Source organism: Mustela erminea, chromosome 8 (assembly GCF_009829155.1).
Source record: "Mustela erminea isolate mMusErm1 chromosome 8, mMusErm1.Pri, whole genome shotgun sequence".
Lineage (NCBI taxonomy): Eukaryota > Metazoa > Chordata > Mammalia > Carnivora > Mustelidae > Mustela > Mustela erminea.
The window spans coordinates 83503744-83514160 of NC_045621.1; the positions used below are offsets into that span (position 1 = coordinate 83503744).

Here is a 10417-nt window from a genome sequence, read left to right on the forward strand (position 1 = left end):
AGCTACTTGTTAGATTTTCAGACATGTCATTTGTGAAAGATGGTGGATAATTTGAAACTCTGCGTGCCTCTCATCTATGATTCCTTATGCTTATAAGTGGAGGGTTTTTTTTGCCATTCTTTGCAGATTTTATTTTGGTTTGAAACAAAAAAAATCAATATCCAAGTTATTATCAAAACATAAAAAAAAAACATATATTCTGCCCAAATTTTGAATGAATTTAAATTAAAAGCAAAAAAAATCTATATTTCCCTTTTTTGTGAGATTGTAGTTAGAGATTCAATGAGAAATTTTAGATTGATTTCTTAAAAAATACATTTTTTCTGACAATGTAATACCTTTGGTAACTGAAACTTGAAAAATTAGTAACAACATGAACAAAAATACATGCCTGCATTTTCATTGTCACTGTAATAATTGCAAGTGTTCTTATAGATATTCAAATATAAAATTTTTAAAAATCTACTTATTAAAAAGTAACTGAATATAATCTGTAGTTGTCAGATGTCTTCCCCATGATACTCAGTATTACTTGGAGCATCAGTGTTTAAGAAAACAGAAGCCCGTGCATATGTCTTTGATAACAGAATGAGAGGCATCCATAATTGTGAGACACCAGGGAAGGAAAGACAGGAACTCACTTAGCTTACAGAATGGAATGGTGAATCTCAGAGCTCCTGCTGGAGCTTCTACAGAACTCTGGTGTGTCCGGGTGTCTAGCTTAGCCAGCTGCACTGAAGTGAGTGATTCCTAAGAAGACTCATCAGTTCTCACAGCTGCTTGGAACACTTAAGTGGATACTTTGCAGAACTTTACCCTGAAGTTCCTACAGACTTCACATCTGATATCTGTGCACGTGTCAAACATTATCTGCTGCCAGTGAATAATAGTTTTATCTCTTTCATTTCCCAAAGCTCACATAAGTGACTGCCAACGGCAGAATCTAACCCTACAGGAAATCACGTAGGAAAAAGGATTCCAGGGAATGGGTTAGTAGTCTCTTCTGTGGTGCCGAGAAAGTTACTGAATGTAATGGCAGTGATGTTGACAACAGTTAATCCAGCACAGTTCAGTCACCTCATCATCCTATGATATTCTTTTACCTGTATTTAAACTTTTGACTCCCACCCTCATCACAACCACCAAATCATCATTTTAATATTACATACATATGCATAACCCTCATATGACTGAAGCCATGATCAATTTCTCTAGAATAAGGAAGGATACAAAGTCCCATGTGTATGGTACACATCTCTTGGTGATATTCAAACCTTTACTAGCCAAATCAAATCCTTATTTTATTATTTTATTTTATTTTATTTTATTTTATTTTATTCTATATTTAGACCACACTCACAAGCAGGGAGGTCAGGGAAGAGCAGAGGGAGAAGAAGAAAGAGAATATTAAGTAGGTTTCATGCCCAAAGGGGAGTCCTGTGTGTGGCTTGATATCACAACCCCGAGATCTTGACCTGAGCCCAAATCAAAAGTCAGATGCCTAACTGACTGAACCATCCAGGCTCCTCTCTAATCCCTCTTTTACATCCTGTAGCTTAAAGACCAAATAACAGGGTTAGAAGAATGAACACACAATATGTTAGAAAGTAGGGTGGTAGACTTATCTGTTTACTTCATATTGATTGAAAGGGTCCGTGAGTGGATCTGATGAAGAGACATCAACCATTATCCAGAGATTCTGAACTTAGAGTTTGAAACTGTGATCACATGGGTTATTTCCTTTGGGGTTGGTTAATGTATTTGCATGCAAGAAGGAGAGTGAACCATTTATTCTGTAACCATAAAACAGGCTTTTTAGTCATTAGAGCTTCTTATCAAATGTTTCTGGTCCACCTGAACAAGTAGTAAGATTGCTTTTTGCCCATGCTTTTATATATATATATAGAGAGAGAGAGAGAGAGAGAGCATGTGCACACACACAATGGTCATGTGACTTATTTTGAAAATGAAATATGAGCAAAAATGACATAAGCTCTAAAGGTCATGCAAGATTTGCCATGCTGTCTCTGTCTCCCACAATTATGGGCAGTAATGCAAATACCAGCTCTTTCATGAAGATGATAAGTAACAGAACCTCTACCTAGGCTTTAAGGGCAAAAAATGCATGGGAAAGGGACACTTGTGTGACGCAGCCGGTCAAACATCTGACTCTTGGTTTCGGCTGGGGTTGTGCTCTCAGGGTCATGGGATCGAGCCCCATGTTGGACTTCACATTTGGTGTGGAGTTTGCTTTGGATTCTCTCTCCCTCTGCCCTTCCCACTCATTCTCTCTCTCTAAAATGGATGAATGACTCTTTAAAAAAATATTTAGGAAAAAGCCAGGATAATAATTAGAGACCAGAATATTATAAGTATTAACTTTCCTGACAGTTTAGATCTTAGTCTCACCAAAAAAATAATTATGTGACATGATAGAGGTGCTAGCTAATGCTATAATGGCAGTTGTATTGCAATATATAAATATATCAAATCAATATTTTATACACCTTAAACTTGCACAATGAAAAATGTGTGGAAGAAACACAGAAACTTTTCAGTTGGTGTTAACCAACTGATACTTAGAGTTTTTTTTTTTTTTTTATTACTGCAGACTAACAAATCCTCTTCTGAATAATATATCCACTATTAAATCTGAAAAGAAATGCAATATCAAGTTTTAAGGTTCAAAATACTGTTATGCTGGAAATAAAAAAAAAAAGTATTTAGTATATAAAAAAAAAAAAAAAAGTTGTCCAATATTTGGAAAGCAAAACATTTAATGCATCCTAGAAAATAGAAGGATATTGAGCAGGTTCAATGTGTTTCTGATTACATTAAGGTTTATTATATGCATATAACTTTTCATAAAATGTCATCACCATTGGGATTATGGAAGCATGAAGAGGTTAGTAAATCCCAGTGGTGATGGTTTGTCTACATAATATTTGGGAGTGCCCATTTTCTTTCCTGAGGCTTACAGAGATGGTCTGAACTGGCCCATTGGTCAGCATATGCCTAACCCAGTTCCAGGTGCTTGTAGATATCTTATTCACCTCTCAAAATAAACTATATCTTTAAAAATTGACACCCTTTCAGAGAATCCAAAGGATTCTTGATTCTTCAAAATGAGGGTGTATAGGTCAGATTAATGCAATGATTTACCTGGGAGAAGTATACTGCAATGAAATAAATGAGGAGGGTCAGTCTTAGTTCTTGATAGCTGTGTTACTTGGTTTAAGTACGTAAGTTTTGAATTCTAATTTTGTTTTATAAAAATTGAGGATAATAATAGCTACCCCATAAATTATTGTGAGGTTTGATCACTGTGTCAAACCATAGTGGTTATTCAAGATATAAAGTGGGTTTTTAATATTTACCTTTCAAATTTTTATCCGGAATATGCATATGAGATGGTTTGGATCATAGATTTCTTAGTAACCATTTCACAGTAAATAATAAATATGTCCATCCCCCTTGCCCACAGCTTATCATTAGGGTAACATGATGAGAGTAAATGGGAACTTCTCCCATATGAGTAGCTAGACAGTCTGTATGCAGGCAATGAGGAAGACATATTTTTCTCCGCTTACACAGGGAAAGGAGGTAGCTGCCCTGCTCTACTCTTGAAAAGATCTCCTTAGAAATGTAATGGTTCCTAATCCTTGCTTTCATTTGATATTATCATTGACCATATCCTTTGATATATTTGGTATATGCACATATTTGCATCAGTTGAAATTTGCAATATGTATATCAAGTTTTCAAGAAAATAATGGCTGATTTTCCCAATGTTCTCTAGTAATAGGTAAAAAGCCTTCAGTCACCCAAATCCTGTCACCACCTTTTCCTTCTAACAATCCTGTTAACTCTGCTACTTGTTAGCATTTAAAAAAAATAATAAAAATAAAAAAAGTTTTGGGCAGCTGACAATGTCCAGAAGGTACATGGCACAGGGCAGTAGCTGCAAGATGTTTTCTTCTGAAACTAGAAAGTCATGGAGCATGAAAAAACCCTTTCTAGACAATGTGAAGTGAAACAGGAAAATACACTCCAATTACTGTCCTACATAAATATCCAAGGGGAACAAAGAGCATCAGTCAGGAGGCTATTGTCTCCCTAATTATGTTCCAAATTGGAAATGGCAACTTGTTTTCTTCCTCACATAATAGTTCTCTAAATAAATTGTCTTCTCCCGCTGTTTGCTGCTCTCTTGAGGATTTGGTTATTTAGGGATAAAGAAGAATTCCTGGTTGTGAAAAACATGGGTTATGAGCCAGATCCCTGCCTTAGAGAGAAAATGGAAATGAATACTAGGGTTATGACATGTTCAAAGTCAGATACATTTTAGCAATTCATTTGTTGTGATTTGGGTACTAGGGAAGGCTTTTATAAATTTTACGTATATATCTTTTGACTATTGGAATACTGGCTTACCACACTGTAATGAATGAAAATCACAAACAGAATATTTGATAATGTCTTTATCTTAAAGTATTGTGGTAGCTCTTCAAAATAAGAGTTTAACTGATGGGGATTTAAGAAAAACTTTTCATTACTATTAGTTCAAGTTTATCATCTACTTATGTTTTCTTTCTGTATATTCTTTAATAAATATGTATTGCCCTCAGAAAACTTTCAAAATCGTCCTTAAAATTGAATGCTGAATTTTTTTTTAGCGACTTTCTCTATGAAGTACTTATATAATTTTTTTTTTTATGTTACTGTGTTTAAACTTTGTCAGTGAAGTATCATCTCAGTTGTAAGGTGAAAACTTCAGGGGTGGATACTGTGTGGATAACCTGTTCTGAGTTTACTTATTTGTTAGATTTTTGGTCCTTTATTCACAGAATCTATTTTTATTCTTAAAAATGGTTATCAACTATTATTATCTTCTGTGATTATAGCTAGGATATGAAATCTTTATTATGGTCCAAAGTTAATTTTTTCTCAGTTCAACTGAAAGTGTTTTTAATTTCCTACAAATGTAAACTGTTCATGGTTTTTGATGTATTGATATGTCTTTAGGAAGGTTTGTTTATTTTGTGTTCTAAATCTTCTTTAAATCTTCTGTATCAAAAAAACGATTGGTAGATAGTCCTTGGTAGATTTTTATCTTCATAATATCCTGTCTTTCAGTATGACTGATAACATAATGTTTTGACAAAGTGAAATTACAAAAACTAAAGACATATCATAAAACACAAAGAAGGAAAAGCTCAAGACACCTTTAAAGGAAAGTTATAGAAGCTTCATTCTCAAGGAAGGTGAGTATATCAGTGTCATTTTCCTGGGACAGATATAGCATGGAATATATCATGGTAAGAAATTTAGTAATTGATTTAATGTGGTACTGTCAAATAGAAGAATACAAATGATAATTTTGTAATCAATTGGAAACCTTTCTTAATTCTGATTTTTAGTGTGTTTTTCTTTTTTCTTTTAAAGATTTTATTTATTTATTTGACAGACAGAGATCACAAGTAGGCAGAGAAGCAGGCAGAGAGAGAGGAGGAAGCAGGCTGCCCACTGAGCAGAGAGCCCAAGGCAGGGCCAATCACAGGACCCTGGGATCATGACCTGAGCCAAAGGCAGAGACTTTAACCCATTGAGCCACCCAGACACCCCTGTTTTTCTTTTTTTAAAGAATAGCTGACTTCCACCCTTGATCAATCACAAGGACAGTTGTCAGGGCTTTGTTTATGTTGAAACATGTTTCCACGTGAAAGTATGAAAGCTACCTAATCTCTTTTTTGTGCTGGCAGAGAGCATTCTATGTGTTAAGGACACTTTTTTTTTTTTTTTTTTTTTTTGGTGTATATATAATCTGAGAAGAAGAAGAGCTGCAACCAGTTTAATACAGTGACTCTATTCAATAGTTTTACCAGCAGGGGTCTGCAGAGAGGAAATAAGTTGAGAGAAATAATGTTAAACTCCAGCAGTCTTGTCATCTTTATACCTTTAAATTTTAGCCAAATTAGAGTGAAGAGTTCCAAGGGAGACAATGGGTCATCTATTGTCTTGGCACAGATAGACTGTGTACCCAACAAAGAAGGAAAAAGAGCTCATCAAATGTTAACATGAACTAGGTTTAGAAGTTTAACAACTGGAAAAAAAAAGTCTAATCAACTTCACAGTTATTAAGAATTAGCAAAATTGTGTTTATTTTCCCTCTCCTTCCCAGTTTCAGTTTTATCTTGGAATATAGACTCTTGCCACAATCTAGGCTTCTGTTTCTTTCTTTTCTTATCTTTTTTTTTTTTTTTCTTCTGTGTCTAACAAAGTACCCATTTTTCAAGTCCAGAGTGTAAGATTTCGGTTTCGGGGCAATCTGTAACACTTTAGGTAAAGTTGTCTAGTTTCAATACATGACTCATAAAGGAGAGTGAGTTGTTAAATATAAATGAGAAGTATGGCTATGTGTTTGGAATTTGACATATTAAGCTGTACATGACCAGGTGGGAAGTAAGGGACAGTATTAAGAAACATCATTTTGCTCGTAGGTGTTTTCAGTGCAGCAGAACGGTCATAATACATTTACATATAGGGTGAGATGCATGAGAAGCCCTCATGGGATATAGTTACGGACAGTAGAGATGAAATTCTCTTTCCATTTATTACTCCCCAGCTGAGGTATAACAGATTATTTTATTATCCAGTGACTATGAATGACTAACTGTAGATAAGGCGTGATGCTTTCATATGACATTTTTGATTGTCTTTACATCTGGTTAAACTTTTTTAGGTACTATGTCAGTTTCACCTGAATAGCAACAAAAGACATGAACATCATCTTTCCTGGTTAAGCCAGGTATAATGCAACTAATTTGCCTAAGAAGTGGACTATGACTAAGTTTTGTGTTAGAAACTAGAGCACTATCTAAATCTTAATAACAATGGGTAAAATAACAGCAGGTCTAACAATTACTATAATGGCTATTGACAACTCTTGAATTTTCCTATAGTCTGATCTAATTCAGATAGGGTAATACATTAATTTTCTTTATTGTAGTGTATGTATACTTAAGGCCAAATATTCATGCAAACAATTTGACAATTCAGGATCATGTCTATATACACCTTTATGTCTATAAACACCATAATGCCTCCTAATGGAAATGCACCTTGAAGGTCACCGTAAATATTATACTATATGTAATTGAAAAAAAGTCTTTATATGAAATGAGACCAGTGAATTTTAATGCTAAATTTAGCTCTCATAGAATGTGTAAATTAAAATGAAGAGACCAGAGAGTTCAGTGTTCAGTTCTTTGCTAAAATATACTTTCTGGTAGCTTTTTTAAATCATGAAGACAAATTCGTGTGGAACTCTTTTCTGGTTTTCTTCACAGTGTATTGGTATAATAGATATGTGTACTTCTGATAAAAATGCAGAGCCCTTAACCCTTTTGCTCACCAACCCTGACTATCAGTTGCTGTGCTATTTAGAAATCACAAACCTTGTCTGTGCTAGAGACTTTTGAGAAAGATCTATTCAGATGTACTTTGGACCAAGAATGTTTTGGTTGATGAATCTGCTGTTTGTGTTCAGAAAATGGTTATCTGTGTGAAGTTTTATTATAGCAACCAGGGGTGATAAGTCCACATCAGCTGATAAACATTTTTGCTATTAACGGGGTGGTTTTGATTTTTAGCTTTGTGTGAAATGGGCCTTTTCCCAGATATGTTTCTTAATATAACTGTTTAATGTATGTACAGCTCTGTGTGTGTTGTGTTTGTGTATAAAAAAATGAATTTTAGAATAATTATCAAATTCATTCCATGTGCATAATATGAAAAAACATAGGGACATATCGAGCTACTGTTTATATACTGTCATATAAGCTATGGATTAACCTCTAACACAACTGACAACTGAAAAAAGTTTTTGTACCTGGTGTTATCTGGGTAGATCTTCATATTTTTTTGGATGTATTCATTAGCTTCAGATTCACATTTTATTTCAGAAGAGAAAATTGCAAATTGGTCTTTGTTTTGTTTTTTGGTTTGTTTTGATTTTTTGGTCAAGTCTCCTAGATTTGAAAGAAGTTTTTGTAGAACATAATCTGTAGTTGAACTGGAAAATATATTCCAGCTTTCAAATAAGTTACAATTTAACCAATATTTGAATAATTTCTGTTATTTTTAGTTTTTATAAACTATACTGGGAAATGATTCACAGTATCTAAAGCATGTTCTATATCACTTGTGATATAAAACTAATAGGATGGAAAATTACTTTGAGAAGAAAGTGAGTTCCACATTAGATAATTGGCTCTTTTTATATAAAATTATTGAATAACTGAATGACTTTGGGAAATTCAGCATTTATGATGCTGAAATAATATCTCTTTATATAAAAATCTTTGTATTTAAGGAAGTATATTTTTTACTATGTAAGTGGAATATTTACATGGTGGCAAGAAGCATAAATATATCCGAGGACTTTTTAAAAAATATTTTATTGGGCATCTCACATATTATCAATGCACAGTATTTTAATTTTTATTGTCACTTTTCTTCCTGGTTTTATGAAAACTAAATTTTTCTCCAGTACTAACTTTATCCTGAAATGTTAATAAGTTCAAGGAAGACATTTTGAAATGTTTGGGCAAATATAACATTATTTTAGAAAATTTGGTGTTCCTTGATAATATATTAATTGTGCAACTCCCTGAAACAACTGCTTTAAGTTAAATTCTTAATTGTATGAATTCTACACACATTGTATGTGTATTTATTATCTATACTGGAATTTTTATTCAGTGCAATTTTTTGGACAATTAGTTGTCAATAAATTTCCTTGGAAAATAGGTTGCACTAAGATTATAGTGGAATCTGTCCAGGAAATTTGGTCACAAGTGTGAGAAGCTCCCCGTACTTTTCCTTTTAACCCTCCTTTCATTGCCTAGAGTTGGTTAAATAGTACTGAGTAACTGTCTTTAAGAGTAATCAACACAATATCGACTCAGTCAGTCACCAAATGAAGTACTTTAACTGCTGTACCTACCCAGTCCAGCTTCTTCCTTTCACCTGGTTCCACTGGTGGTTGATGACAGCTTTCTGACCATCCTGCTATTAATTCCTTCTCTCTCTTCTTAGTTGAAGTCTGTTTTTCCCGGCCAACCTGCTGCTTCTCTATTTCAGTCCTCTTCTCAACTCTCCTTTGATCTCTGTTAATTATTAATCCCTTAAATCCAACCCCGCCATCAGAATTGACCTTGGTTTATTTTGTTGTAGTTACTGCTTCAGCCTGGAATATGAATGTGCAAGCCAGTGTTTTCTTTTTCCTCATCTCCCATCTTAAATCCACTTATCAGTCAATAACATTTTCCACTTATCTAGACCTAGATATGAAGAATTTCGCTGTCTTTCCCAATGCTGTGAGTGTCAGTATTCACAAATACCCCATGGGCACTAGAGAAATCCTAGCAATGATAATAATAAATGGTTAATATATGTTTAGTGCTTACTTGTGCCAGGTAATTTACATGGGTTTGCTCGTATGATTTCCCCATTCCACCCACACCATGAAGTAGCTGCTGCAATTATCTCCAATTTATAGCCAAGGAAATTAAGACTTACCACGATCACCCAGCTAGGAATTGGCAGTCAATGTTTCAACCAAGATTATTGGTTTCCAGAAGCCACATAACCTATAGGTGGGACCTATGCTCTGCAGAGGCAGGGTATCTATTTAAAAAGAGAGGGAGAGAGAGAGAGAGAGAGAGAGATATATTTCCAAACTTTTATTGTTTTTAGGGGTCTTTACTACACGAACACATCCGAATTCACACTTCATTACACAAGCAATTATTGATCATCTACTATGACTCAGGCACTATTCTTGATATTGAAGAAAGCAGTGAGTAAAACTGACAAATCCATGGATATCATGTTGTTTGCATTCTCATAGGAGAGGAACATGATAAAAATATGTTATGGTTGTGGAAGTAAGTTCTGTTAAAAAATAGAGCAGGGTAGAGGGAAAGAGTGTAATTGTGCAGGGGAGTAATATTCTTCCTATTTGTCCTTTTTGATAAGGTGACATTTGAATAGAGATAAAAATAAAATGAGGAGGTAAGCCATGAAAATATTTAGGGAGAGAGAATGCCAGATGGAAAAAGTAGTAGATGCAGAGATCCAAAGATCCAGATATAGATACACCCTGCTTTGTGTTTGTAAGGATAAATAAGCAAGGAGGACCTCCAGGATGGATTAAAATGAGCAAGGGGGGAGGAGTAACTGGAGAGGTTAGAGAAGGATAGGGGATATAGGTCATAGTAAGGTCTTCAGAATTTATTTGGGGTCTCAGGAAACTTCTGAATGTATTTGTTGAGTTGTTATACTGTTGTGGGGAGAATCAGTGATAGGAAGTTATTATAAAATACAAGTAAAAGATGCAGTGGCTTAGAATAAA

The 10417-nt window shown here is 34.4% G+C and overlaps 1 long non-coding RNA gene across 1 annotated transcript in view; it reads right to left on the reverse strand.

Annotated features, from left to right (window-relative positions):
- The window catches only part of LOC116597888, a 46368-nt gene extending 37253 nt beyond the window's left edge, over nt 1-9115 (reverse strand). Inside the window, exon 1 of the long non-coding RNA XR_004288830.1 lies at nt 9008-9115. This is a non-coding gene — a long non-coding RNA (uncharacterized LOC116597888). The remainder of the gene's footprint in view (nt 1-9007) is intronic.
- Between the last annotated feature and the right edge of the window lie 1302 nt (nt 9116-10417).